The sequence below is a fragment of the Corvus moneduloides genome, chromosome 2 (genome assembly GCF_009650955.1).
Source record: "Corvus moneduloides isolate bCorMon1 chromosome 2, bCorMon1.pri, whole genome shotgun sequence".
NCBI classification, from domain to species: domain Eukaryota; kingdom Metazoa; phylum Chordata; class Aves; order Passeriformes; family Corvidae; genus Corvus; species Corvus moneduloides.
The window spans coordinates 104680912-104706403 of NC_045477.1; the positions used below are offsets into that span (position 1 = coordinate 104680912).

The following is a 25492-nucleotide window of genomic DNA, read 5'->3' on the forward strand; positions in this document are numbered from 1 at the left end:
ATTTTAAAAAAATGCATGTGCATACATCACAGCTAAGAGTGAAGACTCTTAGGCTTATATATCCTTTTTAGTCATATGTTTTAAAGGAGCATGCAGGAGAAAAAGAGACCAAAATGAAAATAGAGAAGCAATCAGCTAAAATTCTTTTAATGAGAAAATTAAAATTCATGAACCTACTGTTTAACAGAATTTTTATTTAATACAAATCTCTTAAGTGCACTTTGAATATTAAGATTAGGTAAATAAATGTGAGACTAAAAGGTAACACATTTTGTAAATGTGGATGTGAATATAGTGAATGTATTACATGTGGAGAAAGAAAAACCTGGCATCCTACCTGGCCACAGAGCCAGGTTGAATGGGTCTTTGAGCAACCTGAACTAACTGAGTGTCATCTCTGCCCATGACAGGGGGATTGGAACTAGATGATCTTTAAGGTCTCTCCCAACCCAAACCAATCTGTGACTCTAGGATAAATGAAAAAAAGGAATATAATTTTTGTTGTACATTCGAACTCCTAAGAAAGTGTTTGAAGCAAAGAATAAAAGTGCTGGGAGATAAAAGCATTAGTGTACCTGAGGGAAGGCAAGACAGGAGGGGTTAAAGAAACAAGTAGTAACTGCACTAATGTTAATTCAGTTGTGTCTAATGCCAGGAGTGTACCAAAGGAAAGTTAACTCTGGAGAGCTTGTATAGTAGAGGAAGCCTTTACTACTTACGGCAGTAGTAGAGGAGAACAAGAGAACGAGTAGAGCAAGAACGTTAAAGATGAGCTAGAGAACATCCAGATTTAACCAGGTACATCTCATCTCAGCATAAGCATTGTACAGAACAGAGGAAGATACCTTTGCCTCTCTGCTGATGGGATTGAATCTTCAGCTCTGCTGTTGCAAAGCTGGTAGGATTTTTAAATTATTATATATTTTTTTTAGGCATTAGATGCATCAAAAACCTCCCACCTCTCTTGCCTCTGTCATTAATTTGAACATTTTACTGCATCTAGGATGTTTTAACTGTTCACTACTTTCCATTTTAATACCCTAAATTCTGTGCACATTTTAGCTCTACCTGCTACAGTTGAATTATATGGTAAGTAATATATTTTAGAGCTTTCAAAGCTTGGCTTTAGCAAATTAGGTCTCATCTTTGTCAAGTGTAGAAATATCCTACCTATCTGTGGTCAAGCTGTGTTATATGTTTCTTGTATGTGCCTCTGTGTAAAGTTGTGAATTCTTTGACCTCAGCAATGTTTCCCTGCCAAGTGGCTGCCCATGTGGAAAGCCCCTGCCATGTGGAAAATTTCTCTGAAGAGTTGCATGGCCTCACTTCTGAATATATTAATTCTTTTTTATGTGAAGAACATTAGGGGCTTTGATACTAAATAAGCAATTTAATTTGCTCATTGCTGCATCTCTAGACAGATGGCATTGCTCTTCTTTTGACCAGTACGTTATAGGACCTGTAAGAACTAGTGATTACCTATTATCAGAAGGAATTTATTCTAGCTATTTGTAGATGAATCCTGAAATGTTTGGTTTCTGAATGTGGACTTTTTCCCTGGTATTTGCGCTGTGGTGTGGCAGTGATGGATCTTTATTCTTATGCCTAAGGAGCTTTCTGTCTTGACTCTCATTTCATAATGGATATTTGTACTTACTTTATTTCTATTTAGCTATTCAAACTGATGCTAAGGTACTGAATATATATATCTCATACTTCTGAGTGGCATTATTTCTGTAGTGATGGGAACATAATTCAAAACATTCTCATATTCTGGGCCTTGTGTGTATGCTTGTTTGCTGCCGTCTTTCTAAATGAAGAATGGACTTAGAGACTTTATAAAAAAATGCTTCTGTAATTCTGAGGGAAAAGAAAGCCGGTATAAAGTTAGTCAACACTGATTATTGCAGAGTGACAGTGAAAGTTCACCTTTGGTTGTGTTTTTTCCAAATATGATGAAAAGTTACATGTTTTAATTGTGTAAGGGTATCATAGCAATAATTATTCCTTATGTTAGCCAAACTCCCAACAAGCACCAGTGCATATTAGGAAAAGGAAAATGCTAATCAATGCAGGACCTAACTCCATTCCCAGAGCTAAATTTCTACGGCATATTTTTTTTTTTTGAAACTTAAAAGAAGTGAGTATGAATTATTCTCTTCTGTGATGTGTGCATGAAATAAATGAAAACCCACACTTTTTCATGTTAAGTATTTCGTGTTATGTTCCAAGATGGAGGAATAAGAGGATGAGGTCTCCTCAACAAAGAGGATGAGTACATTCACAGCAAGACATGAGCTATATAAGTGGCAGGTCACAGATGTTTTTATTGAAAGTAGCACAGGGCTCTCATGTGACAGTTCTTGCATTGCATCATACATCTTCCTAAACACAGAAGTGAAGTATGATTTTGTTTTCCTCCTTTAAACTTGAGTAAGATTCAGCACAAGAAAACATTTTCAGATAAGCTATTGCATTTGCTTTTATCAAGTTAATATTTACAGGTGTTGTCTTAAGTGTTTGTGGAATTTGGAATGTATAGCAGGAATAGAGCAGTAAACATGATTTTATATATAAGCATGTGTAAAATATATATGCAAATTTTCATAGAAATCAAACTACAAAATATTTGATGAGCTGAGATAATGTTTCAATTATTTTTAATAATACAATTATTAAGTGTTTTACAAAACTATATATAATTTAGGTATTAATTGCCAGGAGATGACCAGATTATAAAATTTCTAGATGGAATACAGAATTAGAATAAAATATACCTTCTGTACCTGCAGAGTGCTCCAACTGTCTTAACAGACAGATGCAATTATCTTCAGGAGATATTTGAATTAACTTGTGCTGCATTACTGGACTTGAAGAGAGGTTATGTTGGGTAAAACTCAGCACTTTGTCTTGTTTCAGGTTAAAAGAGAATTCTGCTTCTGTTTGGCTTTTCTTTTTTTCTACCAATTCCCATCTACTGAAATTTCCCTCCTTATTTTCTGAAAATTGAGCTTGTTTAAAGTGCTATGAGTACTCTGAATTACTTTTTAAAAAGTCTTTTTCCCTTGAACATTGATGTATAAAAAACTGAAAACATCTTTACACCAAAATTTAGTACTTCCAAGTTAATTAATTTTCTGAAAGGACAAACGAGGTATTTTTTGCTGTCTGTTCAGGAGCTGATGAATTATGAAGGAAATGTGAACACAGTCATACAGTAAGCAGTGGGTGGTGTTTGGTGTGTGAACATTTACTCACTTGTGCTCTGGGTGTGAATGTGGAGGGACAGTGCCCTCTGCTCTCTGGTCAGATGGCCTGCTGAAGAGCAAAACCACCTTGTTGTGTCCCCCTGATGCTCAGCATAGTACCTGCTGTGTGAGAACAAACCACACATCATTTGGTTTGTCTAAACCTGTGGGTGCTTCCTGATTCCAGAAGATGGTACCGTGTGAGCCTCTTGCTAGAACCATGAGGTGTCACAAGAGACAGACTGGGACAGTATTTAGGAACTCCTACACCATTTCAGAAGTTTCCTGCAAGCATTGTGGTCTTAGGCCTTACAGAAATTGTCCTGATTCTTTCTTTTCCTGTGTAAGGGCTCTTGGAATCCCTGGAGAGTAAGAGTTCATTGATAGTCCTTCAGCAGAAAAATGATGTCTGCTTAGCCAAACATCGAACTGTGAGTGGAAGCCAGCCATGTAGTCTGGTCTCCCTCCATCCATGCCCTTGGTGGCAGATTCAAACAGACGCTGGGGTCACTGGGGCAGGCTGGCTTGGGGAGAGTGCCGTGTTGCCAGATCATGCCCTGCTTGGCAGCAGGAGGTGCTCAGCCTCTTGCCCAGTACTTTTGTGTGAAGTTGGTCCTGTTGGCCCTGCCCCAGACTGCCTGCCCTCATATCACCATCCTATGGCAGGAGGTCTGACACATGCAGCCAGCTCCTGCACAGGATCTGGAGACTTGGGGAAGAAAGCAGAAACAGCATAGAGAAAAGCCATAGCTCCTGTTTTGAGATCTGATAGCAGGAACGTGTCTGTGCCTCTGCCTCCTCTGCAGCTCTGTGTACCTATGTCATGCCTTATCACCACACAGACCAAACGAGCTCCATTATGACATAAAAAATGCACGAGTTGCCCCGGGTTGACTTTACTGAGTATGAAGTGAAACCTTATGGAGATGCTTATTCCCTTTCACCATTAGATGGAGCAAAGAGCTGTTCTCCCCTGCTATGCCTCAGAGCTGGGAAGTCTTTGCTTATGCTCTTCCTGGGAGCAAAAGAAGCCTCATGACTTCCAAGGGCTGTGTGTTTGCTTCAGTTTGGAAAAATAAAGTGCCTAGTGCAGAATCCCAGTGTGTTTTACCATCTATTTCAAGTTGGAAAACTAAGTATGTGGTAAATTAATACCGTCTGCAGTGAAGCAGCTTTTACGCACAAGCTCAGTGTTTCATGCATGATTTTTACTTGAACCCTCTTAACTTGCCTGGAGAGTTAAGCCAAAACAGTCAAAGGGATGTATAATCAAATACTTCCTTTTCAGAAATGACTTTTTTGCCAACAGAAGGTGAGTATAACTTGTGCTGAAAACTTGAGTTATTAACCTACTAACATTGAGAAATGTAGTTCTTGTGATTTGCAAATAATTTTTGATTGGTGCATCCTTACATGCTGTGAAGCTTTACTTGATACCTTGTTTTGTGTGATAGATTCTTTAAAAAATGTACTTCTTTCTCCATCAACTCGTGGTACTCTTTGTTTAGGTGTTTGTTAGGAGAGAGGGAATGAACACGGAAAGGAGCAAGGTGAAAGCCTGCTTGTGCCCAGCAGTGGTTGAAGTTCTGTGTGTCTCTCTGTAGGTCCATGCATGTCCCATTGTGTTGTGTCTATTTTGAAAGAACAGTTGCTGATCAAAATGGTATTTCTTTCTGGTTGTTCCCCTCTGAAGCTGAGTTGCATCTGGTAAACACAGAGTTGTTTATGCTTTCAGTTTGGGACTGAGAGCCAGGTTTGATACCTGGCTCCTGGCTAAGTTTTCCACTCTTGGTACCTTACAGTGTGTGGTTAGTTCCTTCCACTGCTTGTTCTTTCCTGTTTGTGTGTTTGTTAGGTTTTCCTATGCTGAGCAAGTATTTAATAATTTGATTCTGCAAATAGTTATCCATTTGCTAAGCCAATGTCATTTGGAGTCTCATACCTATAGCACATCCTGGAAAAGGACTGCTGTAAAACTGACTTGGGGAATTCAGAAATAAATAATGGTCAAAAGTAAATTTTGCTGCAAGCAGCTTGTCATATTCTGTTTAAAAGTGCATAGTTGCACTGTATTGTAATAATTTGCTAGCATATTTTTCTATTCATATTATGCAACATTTATTGAGATGATTTTACATCAGATGTTCTACTTTTTTCGTAATGTAAAAGAGTTATGCCTTTTAGCAACTCCTTGGACACAACTTTAAGATGAACTGCCTTAATTTATAAATCACTATTCCTGGCTAATCTAGGCAATTCAGTAAGAAAGGATGTAATTACTTACACGGGTTTTTTTGAGTATAGAGATGAGTTGTCTGCTCTTTGCAGTCTTACTGGTGGTTGAACCTCTTTATGGTTGTCAGACATCTGTCACAAGGTGGGATCTTGCTCTTTGGAGGGGACAAAGCTGTTTGGCAAGCTTGCTGCTAATGCATGAAGCTCTGTAAATTTGTACAAAGCAATGTCAGGAGAGAGGGTTTTTGGAGAATGAGACAAAGATATTGTGATGGGATTTTGCATGTAGTTCAGTGCTTGGACATAATCTAGTTCATTATTGCATTGACTATAAGTACTGTAGAGAGATCACTGAAGGCTTACCAAAAGTAATATGATCTATGGATAGCTCTTTTAAATAGAAGCTTCCATCGCAAACTTGGATTTTAAGTGACTTATCATACTGCAAAAATTATTAGAGCCTTAACTCCTCCAGTTTTTTACAAAACCAAACATTTAAAGAACATTCAGGTTATTTGCTTATTCATAGGGAAGAGTCAGTTGCCTATGATTCACTGCAGTGAATATTCAATCTAGTCTTTCTCTCCCTCTCTTTGTCTTCTCTTGTAGTCTGATGTGTGTTTTATTTAATTTCAAAATCTTCATGGATCACCTCTACATCTGTAGCTGTTCTCTCATAAGTAGCAGTAACACCTATGTGGTGATACAAGCAGAATATTGTAATATTGTTATGTGAAGCAGTTCATAAAAACTTACTGAATGTGTTTTTGACCTGGTATTTTAATAAATAAAAAGTATTATTCACTACTGAAAACTGAAGGAAATAAAACATTGAACTAGATTAGCATGCACTGCTATTTTAGTCAGCTTTTTTCTCCTGTAGTAAGAACTGTGCAGGAATTCTTTTAGTAGGTGAACTGAAAAATCTGATTTTCAACAGTTTAAAGCTAGATTTTTTTTTTTTTTTTCTCCTGTCTGTGAATACTGCATACATTTCATGCTGTGGAAACAAGAGTCTTGCTCCACGCACAGTTTGGTGCAGTGGCCAAGACACTCATTAAGGAACTCCAAATTCCCATTTGTTCCCTAGCATATTCTAAAGGAGAAATATGATAAGCAGTTACCAAGTAGGTTTTATGAGTGAGTGGGGTGGATTTTATTTTTTTTTCTTTGTTTGGTTTGGTTTTCTGTTTGGTTTGGTTTTGGAATCACACTTTGGGAGAAGGGGTGAATATTTGGATGAAAATATTTGGACAGCTTGATCTAGATTCTCATTAAAGTTTTTAGTGTTACTGAAAGTACATATTTCTTTGAAAGTGTTTGTCAGATAGTTAAATGACCTTTCTATCATTAAAAATAACTGTGTTCCCAAGGTAGCTGATAATTCTTTACCCTGTGGGAATATGCTTGAGAATACCAAAATTACTTGTCATGTTATCTCTGCTTAATATGCAAGCAATCATTTTAACACTTGTGTATTTTACTTATAGAGACGTTCCATTCATATTTTTGTTTATACATAATTATTTATGGAATAAGCACGCTACTACACCAGAAGCTGCCTATGCTATATGTGCATGCTGTGCGCCTACTGAACTGAAAGAAGAGGAAATTTTAAAGATTTGCACATTTACACTAATACAAAGGTTCTTATGAAAGGGATAACCTGTTATGAAACATTATCAGAGCCTTGGTTATAAGCAGCAGTGAGCTGGGGAGCTGTGTTACTGGTGAATTAAGGGCTTCTGACATGATGTGTGCTTGCTGAAGGCTCCCAGCAGCCACAGGCCTTGTGCAGTCTGTGGCATGAGGCTTTCCACTGGGTATGGGCATGCGAGGAAGCACAGTTTCCAGTGAAGCCAAATAAGCTTAGTTTTATCCATAGGAGGTGTTCAGATGGCAGAGAACAGTTTTTTGAACAGTCAGAGGACAGACAATGGATATAGTGTTTGTTTTGGTTTAGACTTTAGGTAAAAGCTAATCTCATTACTACTTGTGACTGAACAGGAAAAATGATTGTGAAATGTTCAGCTGTCCAATAGGCATTTTCTAGCTGCATTCAAAACCTCAATTTTTTTTTAGATAGTGGATTTCTCTGTATGTTTCCTGTATTAAAAATTGGGAAAAAAATTATTAACCCTCTCATTTCTTCATTAATTCTATGCAAACACTCCCCCTACCCTCACCCTGTAAGAATCTCCATAGAGCCAATGCCCTTTATCCACAAGTAGCAGAACTTTGAGGCACTTGTGTCTGAAAACAGGGTGCTGGTGGCCCTCTGAGCCATTGCTAATGGTTTGAACACAGGGTGGATCTTAACATCAAGAAGCTGAACGTGTGCTTTCTGCTTTCAAAATTTGATGTGAATGAGAGGAAACAGGAGCTATTCTTCTGTGCTGCTATTGGAATGACTTAAAAAAACCAAAACCAACCTGCAAAACCAGGATTTTTTTTGCCTGTTTTCCAAGAAGCAAAAAGGAGGGGGTTTGTTATTTCTTTGTTGTTTTTTTGGGGGGTTTTTTAAAGTTATTGTGCAGAGAGGGCAAGAAACCTCCCAAGCAGTTGAAATTGCCAGAGTGTGCCATTTTCCAGCTTGCTCATTAATGTGGTAGAGAAGGACTGAGCATTTAGGTGGGGGGAGAGGGAAAGTCTTGACAATGAAATTGGAAAAGCTGTTAATGTAGTGACAGAAGTGACCTGCAGTATACTCTTTCACAATAACTTCTGTACCTAAGGGATGAGGTCAGTAGAAGAAGCAATAGATTTTTAACATGAATGGACATAGCCATCCACTATAGATCTAAAAATCTGTAGGAGGTTTTTATTGGTGACCCCAAGAGTAAGTTCTGGAGCAAATTGCTCTAGAGGTGCCTAATCAAAGAAATCCTTCTGAACCATGAAGTGCTTGGAGACATTGGGAGGCTTTTTGATTGTTGTTGTTGTTGTTATTATTTTCTTTCCAAGCACTTTAAATGTGGTTTTAACGTTGCAAAACCACCACGAGCACCTTCCAGACCTGAAGGAGTTGTGCTCTTTAGGCTGAGATAATCTCAGGCACTGAAAAGGCAAGAGGGCCTCTCATGAGAGGAAGGATTTGAATGGCTGAGCCAGGGCTGGCGTGTGGCCCTGGCGCTGGCTGAGCTGGCTCAGCCCCGTGCCCTGCACTGGGGTGTTCGTCACACAGCAAGGGAGCAGGAGCTGGAGTGCTGCCAGCCAAGGTTCTTTGCAGAGAACAACAGCCTTGTGAACAAGCAGGATCACCACAGAGGAGGTTTTTAATTTTTCCTTTACCTTGTTGAGCCTTTACCTCTGGTGAACTTGCTCTGTGTCTTGCCCAGCTACTGAGATGCAAACCTGGCAATGTGCTGGTCTTAAAAGGAAAGCACAAGGCAGGCAACAGGGCTGGTTATATTTTGCACATTACATTAATTTGTTTAGAGTATTCCCTTCTGAAGGTCTGGGCAGATGTACAAGGCTGCATTAACAATGTGTGAACAAAATGTACATGGATTATGTAGCATTCCTTTGTCCACTTGCTGCAAAAGCAGTCTGAAGAGAATGAGACAGTGAGGAAATGATGATGGAGCTCAGGGTGAGAGCAGAGAAGCTGTCAATGAGGTCAGCTGGTGCCCATGCTTTGTGTTTAAAATGTCTGCATCCTTTGGGATGGTTTTGTTTTGCTCTGCTGGGCACATATGTTGGGTTTTTGCACATGGAAGCACGTGTTGTGTAGCTTTTGGATCTTTTTCGTGATGGTACATAAGACAGGATGAACTTCAGGAGTCCCCCTGAGGTTTCTAAATGCTCTCTTAGGAATTCATATTCTGTTAGAAATTTGAGGATTTCTGTTCAAGCTGTCTTACTTTTTCATGATGTGAGGTTCACTGTCTTTAAGTTTGTTTCTAGTAAATACAGTGCTTTATTTTCTACCTGACACTTGCTGTGGCAGTTCCTTTTAAGGGTGACAATGTGTGGGTGTTCCCTTTAAGGACATTTGTAGATTTGTAGCTCTGAAAGTGCAAGTTATCTTGAGAATATTATAATTTCTTAAGAAAGAAATTGAATAAGGCTTGGCTTACAAAGTTATTCTTATTGTCAAAGCTCTCATATTGTCTTCCATATCCCATCTTCAGTTGTATAGCCAGCCTTGTTATTTCTCATTTCTCAGTTTGGCGAGTTCTAGTTCCATTATTTATGCAGCTCAGGACTGGCAGTCTTCCACTGCTATTAAGAGGGTGATTTGCAGATCTGCAAGCACAAAACTTTCTGCTTTGACGACAGCCTTGCATTTGGTTTACAGCTGGTTACTGGTAAGACAAGGAAGATCTTGATCCTGTGACATTGGAAGGTGAAAATCAGTGATGCTGGTGTTTGTGTCAGAACTGTGGTTCATGAGCCTGGCATAGCTACAGCTGAGGAGCTGTACTGAGGAAGCAAGACCAGCCCTATGTGATGAGCTGTCAGGGTAGCTCTGACAAGAGTAATTCTGTTTTCTTTAATTGTTTGGTTTTGTCTTGGTTTTTGTTTTTGCAGTCTTTTAGTTTAGTTTGTTGTTTGGGTTTTTTCTGGGGCATTTTTGTCTAAGAAACATCAGTGATCTCCCCTCCTTTCCGTTTCTCATAGTCTTTGTGTGATGAATCACAAGAAATATACATCACTGAAAATGCAGAAGCTCTCTGAACTTTTAGTTGTGAAATCTGGCAGTCGAGTTGTCAGTCAAGATTTGTCTACAAATCACAGTATCATGACTAAAATTATCTTTCATAAATGTAGTAAACTGTCTGAAATCTATCTTAAACTATTTGCTGAATGGAAGAGCTTGTTATGTACAAACATTGATTTTTGTAACGTCGCTATAGGCTGGAGAGAAAAATGTTGCAGTATTTCCTACAATTTACTAATCTCCAATTGTGACATCTTCTTTAGAAATTGAAAACCTCATTTTGTTTAATAGCAGAGTTATTTTTGGATAGGAAAATAAAAGTTGTATCATATGAGCTGCATGATGAGGCCTGATTCCCATATATTTCAGAAATGGGAAATAACTGTCCTTTCATGAATTTGCTCCCATCTCAGACATGAAATAAATGAAGTACTTTTTCCCAGTTAAAAGACTTGGGAAATAAAAGAAAAAAAAAAAAAAAGTGGCCATGATATAATTTTTTGTAATCCAGGATCTTAAGCTTTAAAGGTAAATTCCAAATTATCACCAAATTATCATTATTAAGATCTAAAATAATGCTGCAATAACTCTGAACTGAAAATACTTTTGATTCTTAATTTCTGCTGTTCTTTCCACCAAGATTTTATTGCTTTACAAAATTAATGAGTCCTATTTTCTTCTTTTCATTTGGTGCATCCCTATAGCATTCATTTGGTTCATTAGTAAATCAGCTCAACTGCTGAATCATTTCCTAGAATCATAGGAAAAATACCTAAGCTGAGGTTTAAAAGCATACATTGTCTCTCAAGCAAAAAGCCCTTAACCCCCAAAAAACAACCTAAAAGCCACATTTCACTTTTACTCCTTTGTGTAAGGCTTGCCAGATGTCCTGCAGACCTTAGTTAAACATGCTAAGAATAAAATGCATACTGATATACCTAGGGTACTAAATAATTGCTTCATGTTGTTACGGGTGTTTATTTAATCAATATTTTTGTCTCTCAGATTTTCTTGGTATTATTTTGATGGATGTTTGCTAGATTCCAATGTCAGCCAGCAGGTATTTTCCCCGGAAGAACAGACCAGGTGAAAACCTTTTTGGTGAAAGGGAAAAAAAAATTCAAATAATTGACTCCAGCCAATTCCAGTTGGCTTCATCAAAGACTGTTACTCAAAATGCCAAACCTAGTTTTCTGCCACTGTTGCGAGCTATTCCTTCTGTGTAGTAGATTTCACCCTAACTGTTCCAATTTAAAGTCACTGGTTGTCACTACTAAAATACAAATGACTGCTGTAATCCTGAGTACTTATTTTCTTCAATTTGTAGTTTGTGGGGCAGTTTGGTTGGTATAATGGATTCACAGAATCATCAAACAGTTGTTTTTTTCCTGGATCCTTCTTCTAAGGCGTCTTTTACAGACACCCCCCCACCCCCGCCCCCAACAAAAAAAAAAAAAAAAAAAAAAAAAAAAAAGTTAAAAAAGTTTAAGCAGGTATGTTAGATAATATACTTTTCTTTCTCTGAGTTACTCCTTACAATCAATGGTCTTCCCTTATGCAGGTAGGCTTTATAACAAAGAATCCTCTACAGGAATGCATTTTAATCTACTGTTAATGAATATTCTTGTATAGAAACATAGGAATAGAAATTTGTTAGTTCCTTCCTTTGGTAATTATGGAGATTGAACCTTCTAATCTAGTTTCCTGTTACATTAGTATAATACCTGTTTCCTCTGGAAATTTACCCTTTAGATGACTGTTTTAAAATATCAGTTAGTGCAGTCTTTTATTTCACATTATTATACTTACCCTCTTGGGAGTGACACTCATTGCTTGTTCATATCTAGACCATTGCTGTAGGTCCAGCAGTGTTGTCATTAAGTAGAAATCAAACTTGTGTTTTTCATGAGTTGTGCATATACAAATAGGGTCCTACTTCCCTGCTCAAGCAGGGTCATCCCAGAGCACATGGCACAGGATTGCATCCAGACAGTGCTTGAATATCTCCAGTGAGGGAGACTCCACAACCTCTCTGGGCAACCTGTTCCAGCGCTCGGTCACTTACACAGTAAAGAAGTTTTACATTCATGTGGAATTTCCTGTGTTCTAGTTTCTACCCATTGCCTCTTGTCCTATTGCCTGGCACCACCAAGAAGAGCTTGGCTCCATTCTCTTGGCATGCCCCCCTTCAGATACTTATATACATTGATAAGGTCTTGTTCCTTTGTCATATTTAATGTGCAGGATTGCATGTTTTACAGTATTTTTATGTTGCACAAAGGATTGTTAGAAAATACAAAAAAGAAAGTTATTTTCACTGGGCAAAGATTTTAAACCTAAAGAGTTTATATTATAAAGCCCGAGAAATATGCAAAATTTTAAAGAGAATTACATGTGATGAAAGGCATCTAATCAAAAGTTGAGAGATTTCAAAGAAACCTTCTTAAATAGTGTGGGACTGTGGAAAATAATGGTATAAAAGCATTTAAAAAAAAGAGTAAATTTCAAAGGCATTCAGAGAAAAACATTGATTAGAAGTTCCTTATATGAAATGGAGGACCTCAAGTAAAGCAATAATTTATTAAAACTTTAAATATGCATACCAAATTAGTTGCTATTGGAATGTTTATCTGAGTTGGGGTCTTGTGAGATACGAAATGTTAGGTTCAAGTTTTGCTGCCTTCTGAAACGTGGCAGATCTCTAATGATGGGACACCAGTCAGTTGTGGTAAAAGGACAGAGCAGAAGGCTGCTGGCATTTTGGAATGCAAATGTATTAACCAAATAATGTTCCCATAATGGGAATATGCTTGCTTTCTTTTGGAGGTCCCAAGAATTTTGCTTAACCAAGAATGTCAAGCAAAGAACAAGTATTCTTTGTTACTGTTAAAAATATTTGGAAACTTTATTTTTCAGTCCTCCTCCCTAGTTGCTTGCCTAGATTCATCATCTTGATTACCTATCTGTTCCTCTCGCAGTCTGCGAGTAAATACAAATAATATAGTTAACTGCAGTGCTTCCCAGGTAGTGAGTTATTTTTCTGTTATTGGTCCTTGGCTTTTTTTATTTCCAATGCTACCATCTAGCCTGTGTTTATAAATCTGCTCCTCTTGCCCATCCTCCTATGCTGTAGATTGGGCTCTTTTCTTCTGACTGCCACTCACACCGTTCGCATCTTGTTCATTATCAGTTTGCATTGGCAGAGGAAGGACAAGGGGCATTCCATAACACAGTGATAAATTAGAATATTATTTATGCTTAGTAAAAACAAACATCCTGAGAACAGGGAGGTGTATGAAAATGATTGTTTTATAGATTTTTTTAGCATCACTTTGATTTATGCCTTCATCCTCAGCAGTACTCCGGCATGCTCCTGGAAAAGCTGGAAGCCCACGGCTTGGACAGGTGCACTTCTTGTTGGGTTAAGAACTGGCTGGATGACCAGCCCCAAAGGGTGGTGGTGAATGGTGCTGTACCCAGTCGGCATCTGGTCAGTTTTGGTGTCCCCCAGGGATCAGTGTTGGGCCCATTCCTGCTTAGAGTCTTTCTTGATGATCTGGATAAGAGGATTGAGTCTAGCATAGCAAATTCACGGACGATACCAAGTTGGGTCAGAGTGTCGATCTGCCGGAGGGTAGGAAGACTCTGCAGAGAGGGACTTGAACAAGCTGGATAGGTAGGACAAGACCAATGGTATGAGGTGCAACAAGACCAAGTGCTGGGTCCTACCCTTTGACCACAGGAGCCCCCTTCAGTGCTACAGGCTGGATCAGAGTGGCTAGAAAGTGGCCCAGCAGAGAAGGACCTGAGGGTGCTGATCAACAGCAGCTGAACATGAGCCAGGGTGTAACCAGGTGGCCAAGAAGGCCAATTCCATCCTGACTTGGATCAGAAATAGTGGCCAGCACGACTAGGGAAGTGATTCTTCCCCTGTACCACACCCCAAGTCCTATGTCCAGTTGTGGGCGCCTCCCTCCAGGGAGGACACTGAGGTGCTGGAGCAAGTCCAGAGAAGGGTAACGGAGCTGGGGAAGGGTCTGGAGCATATGGCCTATGAGGAGTGGCTGAGGAACCTGGGGTGGTTAGCCTGGAGAACAGGAGGCTCAGGGGAGACCTTACCACTCTCTACAACCACCTGAAAGCAGGTTGTACCTAGGTGGGCATTGGCCTCTTCTCCCAGGCAACCAGCAACAGGACAAGAGGACATAGTGTTAAGCTACGCCAGAGGAGCTTTAGGTTGAAGGAGGTTTGTGAAGAATTTCTCCACAGAAAGAGTGATTAGATGCTGGAATGGACTGCCCAGTGGTGGAGTCACCGTCCCTGGAGGTGTTTAAGAAAAGACTGGGCTCAGCACTCAGTGCCATGGTCTGGTTGACAGGGGGGTGTTGGCTCAAAAGTCAGACTTGATCTCAGAGGTCTTTTCCAACTTCATTGATTCTATGATTCTGTGAAAAAAAAAATTCAAGTAACAGCAGAAGAAATCTTAAGAGATTTGCAGCTCTCCCTCTTGCATAGTATGCTATTCCTCAGTATTTGTGAGAAATTAATCTGCTAAATATTTTCAATGAAGTGTTTGTGTGTAAATACTCGATCATATGTGGTAACAGGCTTTGGTCTAAAACATTCTAATGGTTTGGGAACTGCCAAGCTTCATGTGAGCAGTCAGGGCTCTGCAGAAGATGGGAGGGATGGTAATTAGAAAATAAAATGAAGATTATATTTTAATAATAGCAGGCTAAATTTATCTGCAGTTTTGTTTGGTGAACAACTTGCAGCATGGTTGGCACTGCTTAATGAAAGACAAGAATAAGAATGAAAAAGACCTGTTTAGGTGAGAATGCCTGTATTACATTGTGCTACTGCAGGGGGTTGTATGAGGAGACTGAAACTGGGGTGAGTTATAATAGGAGTATATTTGCACTGTGTTTAAGACTGTACCATAACTTCCTCAGGTTATTGGAATGATTTGCATCTGCTATGAAATATTTTAATTCTAGCTGTGTTTTCCACAAAGTGAATGTACACTTCATAAAGGATAGGGTGAGGCATCAAGAGATCTGAATTCATGTTAAGTACCAATTTCCTTTGTGATTACTGAGATGCTCAACCATTTGAGTGTACTCTCCCTTTCTATAAAAGAGAAAATACCTGAAGATGCTTGATTGTTTCATAGTAAAATGAAAAATTGTTGGAAAGAAAAAAATTCGTGTCTTAATGGGAACATTTTGAACATATCGGTAACATACTGCAGAAAACCTTGGCAGTTTTCTTAGAGTCAGCTAGTTATTATCTTTCTTGTGTGCACTTTCAGCAAAAATACCCACGTTTTAACAGTGAAGAATCATCCTTTTTCTTTCCTTGACTTGTTTTGTTAGGCAAAACTCTTGGGAACTCCAAAAGAAAGCAAGTATGTTCATGTGATGAGAACAGCATTTGGATAATACATTTACACGATCCTTCTGCAAATACCCGATGTTTGTTTTACGGTCTTTTATTCTTAGAAAAATACATTAGTTTTTCATATATTTAAAAATAACAAAAATGTTTATATTATATACTTATACATCTATATTGAAGTTATCCATGAAGGCACACCAGTGAAGAGTAAAAGCAGTGTTTAAAATATAGTCAGTGGTGCTTCTTTTTCTGCCAGAGATCAGTCCCACTGCTCAGACTTTGAACCTGCCTGCAAATCAATCTGTAGGTCCCTGGAGGTTTTATATGCCAGTTCAGGGTGAAAGGGGTTTGAGATCCTTTCTTTTGAATTCTGCTTTGTTTCTTGCATAGCATTGGAGTCTTGCTGATTTTTTTTTTTCTCCCCCATGGAGATTTTTTTTGGTTGGCTTGGGTTATTTGGTTTTTTTTTTTCTTAGTTATGGGACAGCAGCAGTGTGTAATTTCCCTATGCTTCAAAGAAACCAGAAGTCTGAAAAAATATTAGTGTAACTTATTTTCTCATCTTTGCAGGGGAAGAAGCAAATAGTGTTCACCTGCTCTAGAAAGAGACGTTCAACCTTTCTTCCTCTTCTTGTTATATAGCTGCAAGTAACAGTAACTAAGACAAGAAGCTTTTTCTTCAGCTTCTATGAAGAAGATCTAGGAAGGGAGGAACAAAACCAAAGTGAGGTCCTTACTAGAAATAATGAATTTAAATTTCAGTATCATTTTTTATCCTGAAGGAACCAGGAGGCACCAGCTTTGTTACTAATGACAAAATGTTCTTTGAGTTCTGAATACTGTTATGAAAGTTAAGAAAAGATCATAAGCTTTTGGGACCAGGGCTAAACCAACTTGCTGGGAGTCTGGTGCAGCTGGCGCTGTATCCTTTGTTCTTTAAGCCTATTTTGTTACAAAAGCACTGAGGGGCCTCTAAAGAGTGTGTGATGTAATGGAATGCTGTTGCCTTGCTTGACTCTGTTACTGGGTTTGTTTCCCGCAAGGTTTTGCAATTTTCTGTATTTTGTGGCAAGCCTGTCTCCAAGCTGTGCTGGGTCCTTGTAAAATAATTAGGTTTTGAAGTTAAAGTGTGTGTATGAGTGTAAGAAAGACCTAAGAATAAGGTAATGCTTTCTGTCTTGTCAGGGATCGATCTTTACCTTTGTTGTCCAAAGGTATTTGAAACTCCATCCAGATTTATTTCTGTTTCATTGCCCTTACTCAAAACCAGCCTCTCAAATAAGGAAGTCAGTGAAGATAATGGCTGTCTAGTCTGTGTTTAACTTTATAAATACAGACTCTGGTTGGTGCCTGGATGACAGTATCTGCCACAATTCATGTTGAGGAAAGCTGAAATAGCTATCCCTCCGTTGTTTTCCTAATGCAGACTTTTTGTTGTTTGTTCCTTTTATTGTTAGAGACAAACTTTATCATCAGAATTCAGTGCTATTATTTTTGCATCTCCCAATAAGAAGTAGTATTAATAGATTATGTAGTGATTCAGGTATGACCAATCTTTCTTTGCATATAAAAATATAAACTTCATACAACATTGTGCCATCACTTGCTAAGAAGCTCAGGAGCTGAGACTCTTGCAAAGGACTGTGTCTGTCCCAGCATCTCCTGTAGCTGGTCAGCTGGGAAGGAGCTGACTTCCCAAGGACGCATCATTCTGTATCCCTTTCAGCAGTTCTTCCATGCTCCCTGATGTAGGAATCCCCAATTGCATCTATACTTGCCACCTGCACTGTAGGTTTGGAGCAGCTTTCAGCAGCTCATGATCACCTCTAAGAGTGTGTTTATATGGTGGTTATTCACCATAACTTGCATTTCAAAAAGTGAGTATGTGTAATGAAGCTTGGAACTCACCAGTTTATATCTCCATACTAAGGCAGCTGAAAACACATCTGAAATGTCTTGTCTTACAGGTTGGGATTCTGCAGGAAAATCATGTTGCTTGGCTGTTAATTATACAGCACACCAATGAAACAGAATTAAACCTGACCAAAATGGTGGAATCAGATATACTAAGAGAAAAATAAGTTTCAAGAGCACTGCAATGCAGATGATAGTTTTTCTTGAGACATGAGTACAGAGGCTGTTGTGGTGATAATTGTGTGTTATCTACCTTACTATCCAGTCACCTTTTATTAATGGTTTGGGTTTTTTTTTCCCTAGGTGTTTGCATTTGTTGCTTCTCTTCATACTTTTATTAACTTTTATGCCTGATTTTTTAAGGCATTTAGCAGCTTCAGCAAGCCATCCTGTGATTCGAAGAGATTTGTTGAGATGCCTAGGTTGTTAATCTGAATTTAATACAATATGAATGAGAGTAACCATAAGAGTTGTAAATAGTCAAGAGAGATTATATTAAAAAAGAGACTGCATTTTTTTGCCTACATGTAAAAAGTGTTTTCTGGGAAGCATTTTGTGAGGTTATCCAGGTAATTATTTTTAAAGTAGTCAGTTAGAACCAAATCTTTACTTACAGCTATTTTTTTGCTTATGTAAGCAAGTTTAAGCTTTACCTAATATATATTTTTTATACTTTTGAAAGCTATCTGTTGAAAAGTGCAAGGATTAAATAAAAAAAAAAATCCAAAGAAAACTGCTCTGCAGAAGCATTACTGTCACTTCATATGACAGACCAAAACCACTAACATGTATCAAGTTTGAAATAACACCAAATCAGATATGATGCTGATGAAAGGGAGTTACTACTACAGTAAATTCCACCTATGCACAGGAAAATCTGACCAGTAACTCTAGAACTGAGAATTCTTTTTCTTTTATGCAGACTCTTTTTCCTGGGGGGAAGAGAATAGAGGAAAAAAAAGAAAAGCCTGGGGACTGTAAAGTCTGTACAAAGCAAATGACTTTTTTTTCTTTCTAAAAGCATCATTCAGACAGTGGGAATAAGAGGTATATAAAGCCTTTGTACCTGGCAGCCATTTGATGAACAGGCTATCATTATTTCTGTTAAACTCTTGCAAGTCTTCTGCTGGAATCTGAATGTGTAATTTTGAGCCTTTGGCAGGAGAAGATGGCAGTTCCCTTTTTGCTTCCGAATTCAAACAATGACTGTGGGCATTCAGGAAGTTTTGCTGTATTATGCAAGCGCTTTTGTTAGGCCTCCCATACAGACTCCCCTTCATTTCAAATTAGTTGAAAATACACTGGCATTGCCTATTCCAAACAAAGTCAAACCAGGGAAAAAACCCAACAAGAACAAAAAAACAAAACAAAAAATCCCCCTAAAAACACCAACAAAAAACAAACAAAAGAACCACTCAGAAACTGGAACAAACATTCATAACTTTAAGTGGCAAGGCATGGACTGCGTGTTTTTTCTTCTTGTGTTAGTGTTTTTTGCATTCCTGTGTAGAGGCATGCTTAAAAAATGCCATCCACCTGTGTGCACCAATCAAGTTTGAGTGTTTTCCTCCTTGCATAGCAGCAACTCTTGATGTAGACAAGACTGAAGATACCTGGTGTTTAAGGATGACTTTTTTAGTGTTTTGGTGTGGGGACTTTTTGTTTTTTGTTTTCTTTTGAGGCAGGCATGTCCTACATTGGGTGATACTCCCATATTCTCTTTTTCTTTACACTTCTGTGCATCTGTGCATCTCTGGTATTTTTTTCTGTACTGCATATTCTGAACCCAAGAAATTGAGCATCATCAGTAGAAAACTCTGACATGTACAAAATTTAAACTTGCATTGCAGGTGCAACAGGCAGATTGTTTCCATGTGAGGCATGGAAACATGTACAGTGATTTCTGTAACATAAGTAATTATGAGTAAGATACAAATTTGGAGGCCACCTTATCTTTCAGTGTGATGTCTGCTGAGTAATACCTCCCCACCCCCTATACACAGTTGATTGTGTAGCGACTCCTCACTGTTTAAGGTCACAAAAAGAGATTCTCTAACTTAGGAATTTAGGGATATAAACAAACAGCAGTTTAAATACTTGCCCCCTTAGGGGGCAAGTATTTATCTTTTTGCTCCAATTTTTCTAAAAAGCACTATTGCGTGACTGAAAATGTTCTCATTTCTGGAGTTCAGTCAGTGGTTCTGTAGGTTTTCCCAACTGTTTTCAGTAGCTGTTGTCTACATGCAGCTTGGCTTTGTGGACTAAGACAGAAGAAATATGATATTTGATGGTAGGATTGTATATTGAAGGTTTGCCTCTTTTGTATCAGTGGGAGTGTGCCCAACTGGCTTAATTCCTCCCTCAAGCCCTAACAATGCACACTTGAAATTTCGTTTAACAGTGACAAAGTTGCATTGGTGTTGACTTTTGTCTCCGTGTCAGCACTGAGATCCCTGTTGTATTATAATGTGATAAGAGAGACATTTTTTAATATTTTCTTTAGACATTGTATGTGATTGTTCATTTGTAGATGTTTCTCATGATGTGGTTGCAGTAATTTAAAAAAGCTTTAAGAATCCTTCCTTTTTTCCCCATCTACTCTGAATATTGCTGCAGGATATTGAGTTCTGTTCCTGTTACCTTAGTAAATATGTTTTGGAGAGGTTTTGATCAATCATAGCTTTATGCCTGTCCTCCAGCTGCTCACTGTTTTGCAGATCTCTCACTTCTGCTCTTGTTTATTTTGAAGACTAGAAATAAAGACCACTGAAATTCCATTAGCAGTGTCCTATTTTGCTCTCCATTTCCCTCTTGATGTGTTTACTTCGTCTGAGGATGACTGGAAAAAGTAGTTTTGTAACATTTAACTCTTGCATTACTATTGCCCATCATGCAACTCTTTTCCAATGCACGTGCTCTCTTCCTGGCGTGCTGCCGGGCGGCGCTGGGCTGCAGCCTTACGGGAGCCACATCCTCTTTGTGCCTGCAGGATGTGTTATTCTCTCCCTTTTTTTTAATATTTTATTTTCCTTCTGGGTAATACTTAGAGCTCTATTTTATTTCCAGACTGATATTCAGAAAAGCATGCATAATTGAACGATGCAGTCTAAAAGGTTAGAAGTGCAAAAGTTATTTTTAAGCATCTGTTTTCTGGTTCAGACTTAATGATATCTGAAGCATGTTTTTTAGGACAACTGTGTTAGGATGGTTTGTTGTGTAGAAAGGCTGATCATAAGCTATTGAAAGTGATGATTCCTTTCACATAACGTTTTCTATTCAGCAGTGTGGTGAATTATGTAAAAGTTTATATAACACTGTATTAAAAAATTGCTAGTTTGTTATTTTTGCAGTTTTCTTCCCCCCTTAAGATTTAAGGAAGGGTTCTTCCTTGACTGGATTAGAAACCTCAGGCTACCATTGCTGGGAGACCACTGTTTGATGGGTACAATGGAGAGATACTCCATTTTTTTAAAACCAAACCAAACCAAAACCCCCACAAACTGGTAAGAGATTTATTGTCAGAAATAAGAAATGTGTCTGACTTACTTGGTTTATTTATTTCTACAAAATACAAATAAATGTGAATTTCAGTTTTGCAAATCTGCATTTTCATAATTACTTTCTAGACTTTTGTTGAAGCTCCGCTAGCTTTTGTTTCCCAAGGTGAAAGGCCAGAAAAAAAAGTAGTTCATGAAGGTTGTAAACCTTTAATGTTTCAGCTATACATTTTAAAAATAAAAAATTAGGTGTATATAGAAAAAAAAAAGACACCTTTTGCTAATGTACTTAATTATATTTATTCTGTTCTTTCTATGTCATATTTTGTTTTTATTATAAAATTCCTGAGACTTTTTAGTGCTTTGTCCAGCGGGGTAGCAGGATGTCTATAACAGAGTGTGCATTTTCAGAAGAATCTGTTTTTAATAAAGGTTACAGATCTGTGATTTAATTAACTTCATGGTATACTTCCATAGCAGAGTTTACATTAAAGCTGTTTGCTGTTGGTTTTCTCCAGTTTTAAACCTCGTTTACTGAGCAGTACAAGAATGTTGTGACTGTGACAAAATTTCCACCAAAAAAAAAAAGAAAAAAAAAAAAGAAAAAGAAAACAAGAAAGAATATATCTATTTATAAGGAATACATCTTGAGGAATTATGATTTTTATTTTTGGACATGCCTTTTGTTTCCAAGATTCAAGGAGAATCTTGCCTTCGCTGAATAGGATAAGTACGTGAAATAAGTGTCAATAACTGCAGAGTTTAAGACTGTAATTTTCCCTATGAGTAGGCTTTTTTGGGTTTTTGCAGATAAAAGTTCAGAAGAACTAACATATGAATAGTGCATAAGGGCAACATATAATAGATTCATGCGATCATTAAGGTTGGGATGAGTCTCTAAGATCATTGAGTCCAACCATATCCCTGAGTGCCACATCCACACATTTTTTGAACGCTTCCAGGGATACTCTGATTTCTTATCAAATTGTATGAAGCTTTTGCCCCTTACTAAAGATTTTCATGGAGAGGAACAGGCATGAGCGTTGAGGGATATATATTATAAAAGAGCTATTCAGTAATATTATCGTATAAAATAAGAATTGAATTTGTCTAGACTTTTCTACAGATAAACAGAATGCCCAATATTTTTTTCCTCTAAATGGAAGTTTTATGTAAATTGTAAGTGTAAGTGCCTCTTGCTGACAGTTGAGAACCTTTTATAGTTTGAGCTTTGCCTTAGATTGACAGGAGACAGCCCTAGGTTTTTTACTGACCGCAGAGCTTTGCTCACATGAACACTTGGAGAAAGCTGATCTGGTATAGGGTGAGTGGTTCGTTGCTATTACTCTGTCTAGCCTTAGCAGAGTGCAGGTAAGGTGATGTTTTCTCATGCTTTGCACAGACTATCTTGGCCGTGTCTCCCTGTCTGTCCCTCTGCCCCCCTGGGGCTCACACAGCCATTGTGCCATCAGTGTGGAGGAGGAGGAGGAGCATACAAGTGGTGGATGTAGTGAGCCGTGAGCTGGCCCGTGTGGTCTCTTTTTTGATAACTAGTGTGGAAAGAGTCCAGCCTGGAGTTCTGGGGCCAGGCAACGTCTGCACTGGGATGGGAAAAACCCCTTTTAATGTTTTTTTTTTTTTTAATGGCCAGGCTGCATGGTGAAATTTGGCAAATGAGACTCAGAAGACTGTGCTGGTTACCTGGTGAGGCATGCTGGCTGTTCTCAGATTGCTTCAGGGATCAAAGATAATGCACATCTCCCTTGGCCAGCCTTCTTTTGTTAATACCTTTTTAGTTAAGACTATATTGTTTGCCATGCTAGGTGGATGTCTAATTCAGTAAATGAAGCACTTATGTAAGCTTTGTGTGCTAATGCATCGTATAGGAACAATGCGGACTGCTTTCACAAAGAAGTAGTTCTGCATTTTGTTTGTGTTTCTTCTAGGATGAGAATGCTGGTGAGGAATAACATGTTATTTCCTTAATTCACTTAGATGTAAATTGCTTTGAAAGAAGGAGGATAGCAACAACCTGCAATTGCTAAAGAAAAAAAAGGAAAAAAATGTGAAAGAAAAATATTTTTAACAAGAATTGAGGGTTTTAATGCATTTCTCTAAAAATAGCTTAGATAAAGTATGTCATTCTGCTCTATTTCAGTCACATTGGTTTGTTTCATAGATTTGTTTTTAGTCTCAGTTCCTTCAGGCAGAGAAATTTAAGAAACATGAGATCATTGCATCTCTGAAGGTAGGCTACCACGAGGCTTGGAGAGCCTTGGAAACTCGGTTGCCATAACGCCTGTATCCCCCATGGGAAAACTTTTGAGTGGTTGAACTAAATGGCCTGTGATAGGGAATGTTGTTTTTGACTCTCTTAAGTTTAAATGAAGGTAGAAGGAGGTGGTGGCATGTAACAATAGTCTAAAGCTTAAACCAAAGCCGAAGAAGGAACAGCCCCACTGATTTCAGCATCCTTTTTTTGGGGGAAAAAAAGATTTAATAAAGCTAGAGTAGCTACAAAAATTTTGTATTTGCTTTCGTAAATTACATAAAATCATAAAATCATAAACCAGCCTGGGTTGGAAGGGACCTTGAAAAATGATCTGGTCCAAACTTTCTTGGGAATGGGAGCCTAGATGGAATTATCTACCATCCTCTCTAATCTCATCTTGAAAACCTCCAATGATGGGATCTCTACCACATCCCTGGAGAGAGGCTGTTGCAGGGAATGAACATTCTTACTATAAAAAATGTCTATCTTATGCTGAGGTGAAACCACTCTCGGTGTAGTCTGTACCCTTTCTCCTTTGTCTTCTCCATGTGGCTTCTTTGAAGAAAAAGCCTCCATCCTCTTTGTTGCTACTCATTACATACTGGAATTCTATTGTGAGGTCCTTCCCGAGCCTTCTTTTTTCCAGGGAGAAAAGGCTTAATTCCTTCTGTCTTTCGTCAAAGGGCGTGTCCTATAACCCTTTGGTCATTTTTATGGCCTTTCTTTGGACTCTTTCTGGTCTGTCTGCATCTTTCTTGAATTGAAGGGATGAGAACTGGGTGTGATGCTGCAGGTGTGGCCTGAGAAACACTGAGCAGAGTGGGATGATCACATCCCTATGTCCGCTAGTAAATCCCCCGCGGATCCAGCCCAGTATTCAATCCCTTGCTGCAGTGACACACTGCTGACTCATGGTCAGCTTGTTGTCCACCAAGACCCCCAAGTCCCTTGGAGCACAGCTGCTCCCCAGCCATATATCCTAACCTGTGCTGGGCTCTTTGGTTATATTGTCCCAAGTGCAGGACCTTGCACTTTTCTGTTAAATGTCATACTGTTCTTGCTACTCCACTCTTCCAGTCTGTCCAGCTCTCTGTAGGATGGCTCTCCCTTCTGATGTGTCATGAGCAAACTCGGTGAGGGCATTTTCAATCCCTTCATCCCAGTTTATGAAAGTGTTGAACAATATTTATCCCCGAGGGATGACTTGTGACAGGCTGCCAGCCTGAGTAAAAAACCATGATCACCACCCTCTGAGTCTGACCTGTAAGTCTGTTTCCAACCCATCTTGCAGACAGCTCATCCCATCTGTACCTTGCCAGTTTTTCCAGGAGAAGGCTGTGGGAAACAGCACTGAATGCTTTGCTGAAGTCCAGGTGAACAACATCCTGTTCTTCTCTCTATGTCAACAGAAGAGTTTATTTTGTTGTAGAAGCTGACCAGGTTAGTTGACGTGGTTTGGCCTCGGTAAATCCATGGTAGCTTTTCCCAATCACTTGCTTTATTAGGTTCATTACATCTGCTTGTTTTGTGACCAATCTGAAAGCCCTCAGGTTGAATGATGTTTACAGTAAAAGGGATTGAGAAAAGTTACCTTGGAAATTAGGCTGTGAAAGTTAAAATGATTCAGGGTTTGTAAGGCTCTTTAACCTTCTCTACAGTTCTTTTTTTCCTTTTTAAAGCTCCTTTATAAAAATAAAAGAAGCTTTCCAGGGTGTGCTTGATACATAAAATAGACTGGCTAACCATGAAGTAATTCTGTGTGGCAACTACTGAGCAGAAAATAATGATGTTTCAATATATCATAGGAAAAAATACCTAGATGCCAAAAGCAGAATATATTACATGTGTTCAGTAAAAAAAGGGACTCGATGATATTTAAAAAAAAAATCAAAGTGATCGCAAAAAAAAAAATTCCTCTTTATTATAAAAAGTGGTTGTCGGGCACACAAGGTAATTTAGCATTCAAATCAGAGTACTTTAAGGAGAAGCACCCTGCATAAGAAATAGCAGATTTAAAAAAAAATCTTTTAAGGCAAAGAGAAGCTACTTAAAAGATCAAAGAGCAAACCAAAGTAACTGTCCATAGTGGATAGAAGATCTTACGTGTTTTCATCTTGCACAAATGAAATCCTTTTACCAGTTATTGTACTTATTATGAATACAGAGATATATATTAGTTTATTAGTTGTTGTATCTCTTGGTTTTATTCTTTATTCTGTCCCAGGAGTTAGAAAGAATACTTTTTATTGGATAGATGAGGGACTAA

The 25492-nt window shown here is 38.5% G+C and overlaps 1 protein-coding gene across 5 annotated transcripts in view; it reads left to right on the forward strand.

Moving 5' to 3' along the window:
- Positions 1–25492, forward strand: part of FRMPD4 (FERM and PDZ domain containing 4) — a 342726-nt gene that overhangs the window by 75593 nt on the left and 241641 nt on the right. The window lies entirely within an intron of this gene.